Source organism: Macrobrachium rosenbergii, chromosome 30 (genome assembly GCF_040412425.1).
Source record: "Macrobrachium rosenbergii isolate ZJJX-2024 chromosome 30, ASM4041242v1, whole genome shotgun sequence".
NCBI classification, from domain to species: domain Eukaryota; kingdom Metazoa; phylum Arthropoda; class Malacostraca; order Decapoda; family Palaemonidae; genus Macrobrachium; species Macrobrachium rosenbergii.
This window is the reverse complement of record NC_089770.1, coordinates 24,392,103-24,404,143: the sequence shown is the minus strand read 5'-3', so window position 1 is coordinate 24,404,143 and position 12,041 is coordinate 24,392,103. Positions and strand designations below refer to the sequence as shown.

General features: G+C 34.5%; 1 pseudogene; it reads right to left on the bottom strand.

The window, feature by feature from the left end:
- Window positions 1–10,665: 10,665 nt before the first annotated feature.
- LOC136854844 (zinc finger protein 862-like) lies at window positions 10,666–11,658 on the bottom strand (annotated as a pseudogene).
- Window positions 11,659–12,041: the final 383 nt, after the last annotated feature.

The following is a 12,041-nucleotide window of genomic DNA, read 5'->3' as shown; positions in this document are numbered from 1 at the left end:
AGTAATTTTTCTTGTTAAAATTAAAATTATTTTTTATACAGATATTTTAAATTCTACGAATTTTTTTGAGAGAGAATGGTTTATCCAACTGTCAGCTTTCTGAGGTACCAGGTGTATTTTGTAAATAATGCTATTATATCAAAACTGTTAAGAAGACCTGCTGTATATTATTTAATATATACTTATAATTTTTTTCTCCATATTAAAGTAAGAAACGTAACCCACCAATGTGTCAAGGTAAAGTGTAGGTATTTTGCGGATTTTCTGAAGCAAAACAAACGGAGCTAATAACTAGCCCAGTGGCAAGGTTTGTTTCGTGTGTTTTATTATTTACTCAGGTACGGCAAAGTTGGTTAGGTCTGACGAAACGTGTTATGAAACTATTATTCCTTTACCAAGAAGTAAAATATCCTGAAACCGTATTAGACGATGCATTAAGACCGACGAAAAGGCCAGTGATAAAAACAACAGCTAAACGCATGACAAACAAAACTGTATTTACTACTATATATAGTAATAATTTTAAAGATATTCCCCTTTTCCATTAGAACTGTAGAGTTAAGATCGATAATACGGCGGAAAAACAACGCTTCTGAAAACTCTGCGAGAATACTGAAGGATGTGACAGTTTCCATTTCTCATACTTGAGAATCATTGCAAAAGAGAACAGAACAGCATAACGAATGTGTAAGATATGCAAAGGATCGTTCTTGTCCCTGAGAAAATCGTTACGTTAACTCGAAAGGTGGTAACAAAGTTGTTTTATTCTGATGCTATATTGGAAAGAAGTGATCTGAATCCAGTTTTTAAAAAAGAAAGCGTTTTTGATAGTACAGTACAGTACATTGGCCCAAGAAAGTATAAACTTTATTCGTTTATCTAAAAATGTAAAATGATTGGATACCATGGAAGATAGTTGATCTGGTATTATTAGCAAAGTTGTGTGACCGCCTGCATGGCAAGATTTGTTAATGGAACACTGACCTCTCTCACAAGTAATGCCAAGGCTCCCTCTGTCAGTTGCTAATGTTATATTTTTTCATCGTTTGTATATTCAGTTGTACTGACATATGATGTACATTTTATCCACGGTATCACTTCCCTTGAAGATGTCTTAAAGGCAAAACCAGTTAGGATTTATACCTTGTGCTTTAGTTCTCCGTATGATTCAACTACATCTATCTTTCTGTCTATATGTGTGTGTATATATATATATATATATATGTGTGTGTATGTATATGTATATAATATATGTATGTTTATATATATATATATATATATATATATATATATATATATATATATAGTGTGTATGTGTGTGTGAATTGGATTTGTGCATAGTATTTCTCATCTTGCTTTATTATTAATATTTTTCTACTGCTATCTTCAGAAAAATTAAGTTGTCTATTGCTTTCTTTTCGTTACCATACCAAGGGCTTCTTTGTCATGTAGTCAGCTCCTTTCATCCGTCCGAATCTGCTTCCCGATTCTTTTCTGTATCCTGTAACTCTTCCCCCACCTCCTCCTCTTCCTCTTTCCCCTCATACCTACCATGGACATTCAACAACATTCTCCCTCATTCAAGGTCTCGCTTTTTACGAAAAGATAAATGAGTCTCGAATTCACTTAGGTCAAACCAGCTTTATTTTGAAAGGGGGAAAAAACTCCTTTTGCTACAAAAGACTTCTGGGGGTCATTTTTTGAGGACTTATCGAAGGGCTACGCTGAGGACCAGGTGGACCTGATTGGATGTAATTTATCCTTTACGTTTCTCTTTGTAATTTTTTCTTTTGTGTTCTTTTACATTAAAGGCCAGGACATTGACTTATTTTGTAAGCCTAATAAAAAGAGGCGTCCTTATTAAAAATGTTGTTTCCTATAGGAATTTTTGTGATGGCTTATATATATAAGTTTAATCTCAAGGAAACAAATTTGATCCGAAACATGAGGAAAATACAACCACAGTGAAAGACCTAAACCAAAATGGAGTGAAACCGAAGCGAGAGGAGGAGTAGTAACTTTGTTGTTTGTAGTAAAAGGAAACCAAATTCCTGTGTAGGGGATAAGGAAAATTAGAATTATATATACCTTGTAGGTATTGTATCACAACTGATAAACCATATTTAAACGCAATTACTTTTAACTATGTACTTGAATCACACTCGTATCCCTTAATTATGATTCATTCTATATCGAAACAATCTGCCAGAAATGGTTCACTTCTTTTTCAGCTAGAAATTGTAAAAAGTGATTACGTCACTTATGAAAGAATATATGCGTGTTCGTTTCGAGTGACAACATGCAAAGAAAGACAACATGTTGCGGGGGTGGGGGGAGTGATACCAGTAAGCAGTTTGAACTTTCATCAGAGAATTGTCTGACCACAGTACATGTCTTGCATTCATTATTTGTGCTTGGAATTATCTGGTCATGGAAAGAGAGTTGATGAGGTATCTCGGTATCAAAAACTCCATGAAGACTGTTGCCATGGTGGTTATGGGGATTATTTTTTCTCCCACTTATATATCCTGTATCACTCCCAACTTCAGGGTTCCCAGGACGATATTTTCTCTCTCGTTCTTTTGTTCTCACACTAGAAGCTTCCCCTCTTTCTCGTTATGTGTTGCTGGGCTGCCTTTTTTCCTATTCTTCTTATGTGATAATTTCTCTTTATATTTTTTCCTCACTCAGTTCTTCCAACCCTTTTATAACCCAGACCATCAAACAACAATTCTCTCTCTCTCTCTCTCTCTCCAACTAGCAATGAAGTCTAGACTATTTTCACAAGGAAAAAACAAGTTATGCTTCAGAAGGAATTTGTGGTGTTTCTGTCGAGATATATCGAGGGTCACAAAGGTCAGAGTTCAGTTAGCTGTGAAAAAATAAGAAGAAATATATTGTAAGCTTCAAAGAGGGTTCTTCGCATTTATTATTATTATTATTATTATTATTATTATTATTATTATTATTATTATTATTATTATTATTATTATTATTATTATATGTTTGCAGAAAGACAGGCAAGGTTTCTTTCGATAAAGAATATCTCGCAAAAGCCAGGAATGTTATGAGTTTTAGTAGAAGGTGATTTTCCGGTTTGATGTTACCCAGAGAAGTGTTATGGACAAGAAACCTTGTATATGAGGTAATCTACTTGAGGCCCAAGGGAAACAAGTTCTTAAATAAATATTCTTTTCGAGTGGCTGGGCAGTAACTACTTGAGGAATAGAGTTGAACATTCATTGGTGATATTTGAAATATTGCCTAGCTGTATTAGTTGTTTAGTGCACGCTTATAGGCCTAAACACCATTTTAGAAACCCATGGGACAAATAGAAACGTGAATTTACAAATTTCTTCAAGTTAGATTAAAAATTCTACCCTCGAAACTTGCGACCGTCAAAGGGCAAAATGAAACTGAAACCGGAATAATAATTCAGACGCCTCATCCACGGAGTGATGGTAAGGCGACGCTCATATGAGATTTCACACTTTTATTTATTTATTTCCTCATGAAACGTTGTAATTCGAAACCCTAAATACCATGGATGGAAAAGGAAATTCACTCAAAGACAACAAAATTAAGAAAAATATAGATATATAATTTCAACTCAAAATCAGCAACTCTGACATATTTTGAATATCACTTAAGGAAAGAAATATAATTATTTGACTAATTCCAAATGCTAAATGGAAACAGAATCAAAATTTTACGTATTAAGCAAGAGGCATCTCAACTAAACAATGTAACATCTTGGAAAATCTTTCCTTGTAACACAACAATAAAAGGAGAGAGAGAGAGAGAGAGAGAGAGAGAGAGAGAGAGAGAGAGAGAGGTGGCTGGGGGGTAGGGGGTTGTCCAGCACTCCCCAGATGTTTGTCAGGCCACCCTACGTCTTAAATTGTTCCCCATGTGCCCCTTAAATAACTTGCATTCATCTAAAGAGAAACTTCAAGATTCTTTATCACATATTACTATTAGAACCCCAAAAATTCTGGTTTCTGGGTCGAGGTTTACTCTTTCTCTTAATACTCTTACCTACCCTAATATCACTTTTATATTATACTGCTCACACTTTCAGGACTCCCAAACCTGCAGCAGTCTCTCTCTCTCTCTTTCTCTCTTTGTCGGAAGACTTGATTGATTCCTTCATTCTTTTCATCGATTTCATCACATCAAACGTCTTCCTCTCCAAGTTAATCTTCTGGTATCACTACTGTATATATTTCGAGTTCCTTTCCTTTATCCAAAAGTAGGTTCAAGTTACCAATAATAAAACATATTTCCAACGTCGATAGCCAAGGCTGTTGGGACGTCAGTTTACATGGAAAAGTCGTAAATAATTTGTTGTTCTCGTCTTACCTTCAGTAATGAACCTGACTTGATTCAGCGAGTTCTAAAACTCAAAAAAAGAATGGGACTGGAATGACTGACAGCAGTTGTGACAAACAAAGGCGGAAGGAGCAGAACAAAACCACAAAATAGTCTCAAGATTAATTTATTAAATACAAATGTAAAAGTGAGTCAGGTCCAATTACAAACAAATCAAATAAACATTATACACATAATGAATGAACAATAACAAAGGCCGCAACAATAAAACCCAATTAAATAATTTTTAAACAACTCAGACAATTCATAAGCAGCATAACAATATCATAAATAATACACTAGCAGCATAATACAAAAACAGGCAGCATAATAAATACATCATCAGTAAAATAAATGTTACGGATAAATACAAAAATCAAGCAGCATAATAAATAATACATGAGCAGCACTCCACAAAAAGAGACAAACTCGAAGAGTAGTCGACACAGTCACCACTGTCAACGAGGATGCAGACAGACGAACACGGTCGAGGCATCGAGACAGCCACTGGCTGCTGAACAGGAACACATCCACAAAACAGATAACCCCGATCGAGTCGTCGAGACAGCCGTTTGGTGCCAAAGGATTTGTTCCTTTGGCACCAAACGGCCTTACACAGGTGACCATGGTTGAGCCATCGAAACATCCTCATGCTGCCATCAGGGTAGACGTCACGCTAACAGACGAAGAGGTCATCCACCTCCCGCCGAAGACAACAAGTAGGTAATACCTGTCACCCATCCAGATGACTCCCTGCTGCTCTGCTGCCGAGATACAGATTCTCTGCTGTTATGAACCTGACTTGCTGCTGCCCTGGACCTGACTGACGGTCAGTGTTGCCAGATGGCATCATCCATATTTCTGGGAAAATTGGGGTAAAAAATTCTGGAGATTTCTGGGAAACTTCAAATATATATATATATATATATATATATATATATATATATATATATATATATATATATATATATATATATATGATTTTATGTATGTATGTATGTAGGTGTGTGTGTCTGTGTATATATCTATACATGTGTGTATGTATGTATGTATGTATGTATGTATGTATGTATGTATGTATGTATGTATATATATATATATATATATATATATATATATATATATAGTGCATATTCAAAGTACATATATACATATAATGTTAAAAAAAAAAAATGTGATGAAATAAAATTAAAATTGAACAGCAAAAGTAACATCAGTGGATTCCTTAGAAATACTAACCTTAATTATTTCCTTGTATGAAGTAATCCAGAAATAGTTTCAGTCGATAGTCGATTCCTAGTCTTTCTTTTCATTCTGTTAATGGAGGAGAACACCCTCTCAGCTGTAGCACTCGAATGCGGAAGACTGAGTAGAGAGATCATGAAATAAGCAAGGTTTGGAAAGAATGGTGCTCCATCACCAGTCGTAGAATGTTTTACTTTCACCCAAAATTTGACTGGTGTTATACTTGGGTCATCCAACACAATATCTGAGTGAGTGTTCCGAAGCATACGCCATTCAGTATCAATACTTTGGATATTTTCCTTGTTAACAAGATGAGGGAAATTGGTTATTAGAGGACCTAATGAAGAAATGCGTTTTTCTCTGACAACAAGGGGGTCCAATGCTTCTAAATGTTTAAATACAGCCTTATTAAATGGGAACCGTTTTGAGATTTGCAATGCTGCTTCAATGAAAAAGTCCAAACATCTCAGTTTAACCTGATTAATAGCTTCCTTTGGAGTTGATTCAGTTTGAGAAAGTGTCATTTCAACTGAAATTCCAAAATACATATCATCCAATTCTTTTGAAATTACCTGGATCATGAGGTCGAATGTCTTGCAGTGGAGTTTTTTTTCAATATAATCATCCTTCAAATAACATTCTAAAATTGCTCTGTATGACCTTGAGACAGACTTATGGAGGGTGTGTATTTGAGAAGTCTCAGATTGCATTTGTTTGTTAAGAGTATTAAATATGGGCAGAACAAAATCGAGAAACTCTAGATAAAGTTTTGTTGTGGGATCCTTTAATTTCATAAGTATGTTCTCACAGGCTAATAGTCTCCCACTTACTACTGCATCTGTAAAGTACAGTGTTAATGCATTATATTGTTCAAGAAGTCTGGATACGACTGAATGAAGGAAAGCCATCTAGTTTGACAAGGATGGAGTAACTTGTGGGGTTTTACATTTACAAATTCTTGAAATTCTTCAAGAACACCTAATCTCTTTGGACTACGTGAAAAATAAGAATGCACGTCACGAGCTAAATCCTCAATGCCTCTTGGTAATTTCAAACATGCGTATGATGCACAGAGCGCGAATGAGTGACATATACATTTCATTATAAACAAATGAGGAACTTCCTCTTTAAGTAGTGATGACAGAGAATGATGACCGCCAAGCATTGTATTGGCACCATCTGCGCCAAATCCAATTAAGTTATCTTTATAGGGAATTTCATATTTATTCAGAAAATTGATCAAGCTTGTGTGCAGTGCAGTAGCAGAGCCATCCTTCACTGGAATAAGGGCCAAAAAACAATCTTTAATCTCGCTATCGAGTAACGTTCTTGCCACAACACACATGTGTTTGACACATCCTTTGTCAGTTGATTCATCAACTATTAAAGAAAATTTGTTCAATTTTAAAGTTTCAATTAATTGTGAAAAGCTTTCCTCGCCAGTGACTTTGTTCATAATTGCTGTTACTTTTGTTCTGCCACATGTAATATGCTTTGCAATCTCCGAATCTGGACATACAGCCTGCATTAATTTAGGCATATGGTCCACAACAGATAGGGGCAAATCATGTTCAGCAATAAAAGTTGCTAAGCGAATTTCATTTGCTTTCACTGACTCATTCTGTTTCTGCTTTTTGCTTGTTGATGCCATGTCAAGCAGTGATGGCTGCTTTCGTAAGGAACTAGAATTCTCGGTGTGTTTCTTAGAAACTGCATGCTTTCTTAAGTCAGATCTGCCAGCTTTTAATGTTAGATGAACATTGCAACTTGTACAAAATGCAAAAGATGAACCTCTGCTACTTTCCTGAAGCCACTTTTTAAATTCTTCTTCACTTTCCCACAATTTTGAATATTTTGATTATATTTCCGCTTGGCTTTTTTTGCCGGAACACTAGTAGGTGTTTCATAACCACTGCCATCATCAGATGATCTATCCATTTCAATTTGTTTCCAGTACAACGAATTATTGTAACAGTAATGTCTCACTATGGTGAATACACAACACAGACTGCTGAGACTGGTCACTGGACTCAATGGTCAAGTATTATGAAGTTGAACACGGGTAAAAGTTGCGAACGTACACAGTCAACGATCATGGCTGTGACATGTTCAATACGTTGCGCAGACTCGGTAAATCTCATAGGATATTAATATGAATGCTAGTAAAAGTAACGAACTTACACAACCAACGATCACGGCTGTAACATGTCCAATACCTACTTAAACAGACCCGGTAATTCTCAGAGGAATAATATGAATGCTAGTAACAGTAAAGATCTTACACAAGCAATGATCATGGCAGTGACATGTTCAATACATACTTGAATACTCTCCCCATACCATATTTCAAACGATGCCCAACCCCGTAAATCTCTGTCATACCTGAATGAATATTTGAGGATATTTGCACAATCAAATATTTTAATAATAATGCAAGTTTGATGATATACTATTTTTTTTTTCCAGAGTACAGAATTAGCGTATATTTCAACATTTTAAGCGATTGTATTAAGCATATCAGGTGATGTATAAACCTAATGTAGATGATATATGTAAATAAATATATATATACACACATATATATATATATATCATATATATACAATATATATATATATATATATATATATATATATATATATACTGTATATATATATATATATATATATATATATATATATATATATATATATATATATATATATATATATATATATATAAAAGAGAAATATTGCAAATTATGATAGATAAGTCAAGCAGTTTATCCCCAAATGCTAAGCTGCATATCAGGATACATTTTATATATATATATATATATATATATATATATATATATATATATATATATATATATATATAAATAAAATAAAATAAATATGTGTATGACATTAACAGAAAATACATACAGTGCCACGAGGTTTATCATTATCAAACAACTTCAGGTAAAAAAAAAAAAAAATGTGAATTAGAAATACAAATCTGGCATAAAATTGACAACCATGAATCCTATGCAGTCGCGGCTTGACGCTGTCAAGCAGCAACGTTACCACTGGTACCGCATATGAGTTACCGCACTCTCAACGAAAACGGGGTTTTCTAGTTTTTTCTTAGTGGATGGGCAACTATAGGAAAAATAGGACACTGACACAGCACTAAACTAATTTCCAAGCTTACATTGCATAATTTACAAAAGCATTATGAATAATAAGAAAATAGATTTTATATGAAGTACCGTATGTTTTATCATATCATTAAGCTCATTTGTCAAGCTGGCAAATGTATAGTTAATGATATAAACACGGTACATAATTATAAGCTCTAATTTCCCCATACATAAAACTTTTGTAAATTATGCTTTATTTTTTCGTTGTTTTTTTTTAAGGAACTAAAAGTGTTTATTTTATTTAACATTAGGTACATCAGAATTTACTATAGATTGACAAATCGTCATGAAAATAATTTTTTTTAAATACAGTGCAGTAATACAATGCATTAACAAATAACAGAACGATAAAACTGTATATAATTCTACAACATGGTAATACACAACAATGAATTTACAAAATATATTTGTATCTATAAAAATATACCACTTCATTATACCTCAAAAATTTTATAAAAGTAAAATTAAACCATGAGTTAAAATATAGTTATCTGTAAACTATCAAATAATTAATATATTAAATATACTTAGCAAAATAGATTATTAACCAACAATGAAATTGTAAAACAAACTTCTATATATATACAAGTATATTTCTTCATTATACTATTAACTCCTGAGTAAAGTAAAACTAATTGATGAGTTAAAATAAATAGTTATTTGTAAACTATCAAATAATATATCAAAATATTGTGCTTGATTAAAAAATGGAGTACTGATTATGAAAACACAATGAAATTGTAAAACTAATTTGTATCTATACAAATATATATCTTCATTATGTTATATCATTTGGGTTAAAGTTAATTTCATGATTAAAAGAATAGATATCTGTAAATGATCAAAGAAATAACAATAGAAATACGAAATCAATATCACCTTGTGAAGTAAGGCCTACATATCATCTTTGTTTGGAGGTGATGGTGATCTTTAACAAAACGTTGAAAGTTCATAATAGAAATGATTATGAAACTAATCTTATCATACTCTTCCTATTCAATTTCTTCTTCGTCACTCATCTGTCCTGGTTCTCTGTGCTGACTTGATCATGCTTGCTGTTGGTTTGAATTTCACGCAGCCTCCCATGCTTTTTGGAACTTCTGAAACCACGGCCAATGCCTTTTTGGGTGGCTGTTGACATGATACTCCTTATCTTAGTTTTTATTAAATTCAATTTCGAAAAGATCTTCTTAGCATCTGCATTCGAGGTTGGAAGAGATAGAATGTTGAGAGGAAACTGGGGTAGAACAGAGAATTCAGGCTGGCCGTCGTCGTCAGTTAGATGAGAGAGATATAAGAAAAGAGTTTCGGGATTACAGGAATTTTTTACTTCTTCTGGAATATGCACATTTGGTATGTTTCTCCATTCATAATCTAACTTTTTCAAATCTCCTGAATATGTACGAGGCACTTCAGCTGCAAGATCAGCAAGGGTTGGTATGGTTAGCAGTGCATCGCTGTTCGGTGCATTCTTCTATTGATAAGGCACTGCATTGCTGCAATAATTTTGAATCTAGAAAAAATCTCTCCTTAATCTGGGTACAAGCTGTGATCATAAACTGTCGGCATCGATTCCTAATATTTGCTATCATTTGTGTATTTGAAGCAATCCCTGGATCTTGAAGTGATCGTGAACTTCTGGACCTAGATATATATGATTGATTGGAACAAATTTTCTTTCATATCTCGGATCTATCTCTGACAGCTGGGCACCAGTCAGTTTACTTGGAATACAATAGCATCTTAAAATATCAGAGTATAAACGCCTACACTTATTGGGCAAAAGGTGAATGGTTGGTTTACTTTTTTGAAATAACTTATTGAAGTTATTGAAATATGGAAGGATAAATCCAAGAACTTAAAGTATATCTCCAGAGACGGGTCTTTTAAGGCGTCATATATGAAATCTGAAGCTGCCAGTCTGTATCTGTGTGTTTATTTGTAAGATATAAAGTAAGGGGTCTCCACTGCTCCAACACACGAGACACTGCCATGTGCAAGGAGAGCCACCTAGTCTGTGCCATGTGTAAAATCTTATGTGGTTTCGTCTTGCAAAAGTCCTGAAACTCCCGAAACTCGCTTTTCCTCTTAGCACTATGCGAGAAGTATGTGTAAATAGATCGAATCAGATCTTCACACCTTCTCGGGAGGGTCTTGGCGGCATTTGATGCACACAAATGAATTGAGTGGCATGAGCATTTAAAGATGGTGATTCCAGGAGCCGCCATTTTAAGTCTACTGGTCAACGAATTATTTTGACCCATGATGTTACTGGCTCCATCAGCTGCAAAGCCAATCAGGTTTTCCAATGGAATGTCCCGTTGTTCCAGGGTTCTCATAATCATGTCAAAAAGATGCTGTCCCGTGGACCCTACTGTCTCTTTATCAGATGCACTGTAAACATCCAACAAATCTAAAAGGTTTGTTTTGATGCATTCAGCATCAACATCAAAGTATCTGACTAAAGCAGCTCATGATTTGGTGGTGCTTGTGTCAGTTTCATCAATGATTATAGAGAACTTAGTCTTTTTGAGGGACGCCACTAACTGTTGCTGTGCAATATTGGCAACATCCTTCAAGACATAAGTTGCCTTTGTGCGCTTCAACGTTATTGATTGTGCAATTCCTGAGTCTGGGAAAATATCCTTTATCAAAGCAACCAGATGATCTGCAAAATTTAATGCTAAATTGTTTTCCGCCAAAAGCGCGGCTAACTTAATTTCTGCTCTTGTCACGTCGTCCTCTCTTTTCCTGATGTCCCTAACTGATGGACCTTCACCAGCATTTTCCACTTGATTGGCGTTTTCAAACCTTCTTATACTGATGATGTGATGATGCGACAACTTATGCCTCTTGATTGCAGATATTTCCGCTGACATTGTCTTCCCACAAGCCTCACATGATACTGCCTGTCGTGCATTTCTCTACCTTACGTAGCCACCCTACAAACCGTTCATCTAAAAGCCATACATCTCTCAACACACGCTTTGGAGGCATGCCTAACCACAATCTGGACAATAAAATTATGCATTTCAGTATCATCGCTTATTTCATGTTTTCATTTACACCACAGGTTATCCTCTATCTAAGCCTATTCATATGAGTTTTGAGAAAAACTATTTTTTATCATTGGAACCTCAACAAACATAAATCGTTTACTAATTTCACTATTTCATCAAAATGAAAACTTCCCATTTTTATTCTTACAACAACCCCTCACCTTTTCTCCCTTAGATCTACCTCAGACCATTGTCTTATGTCT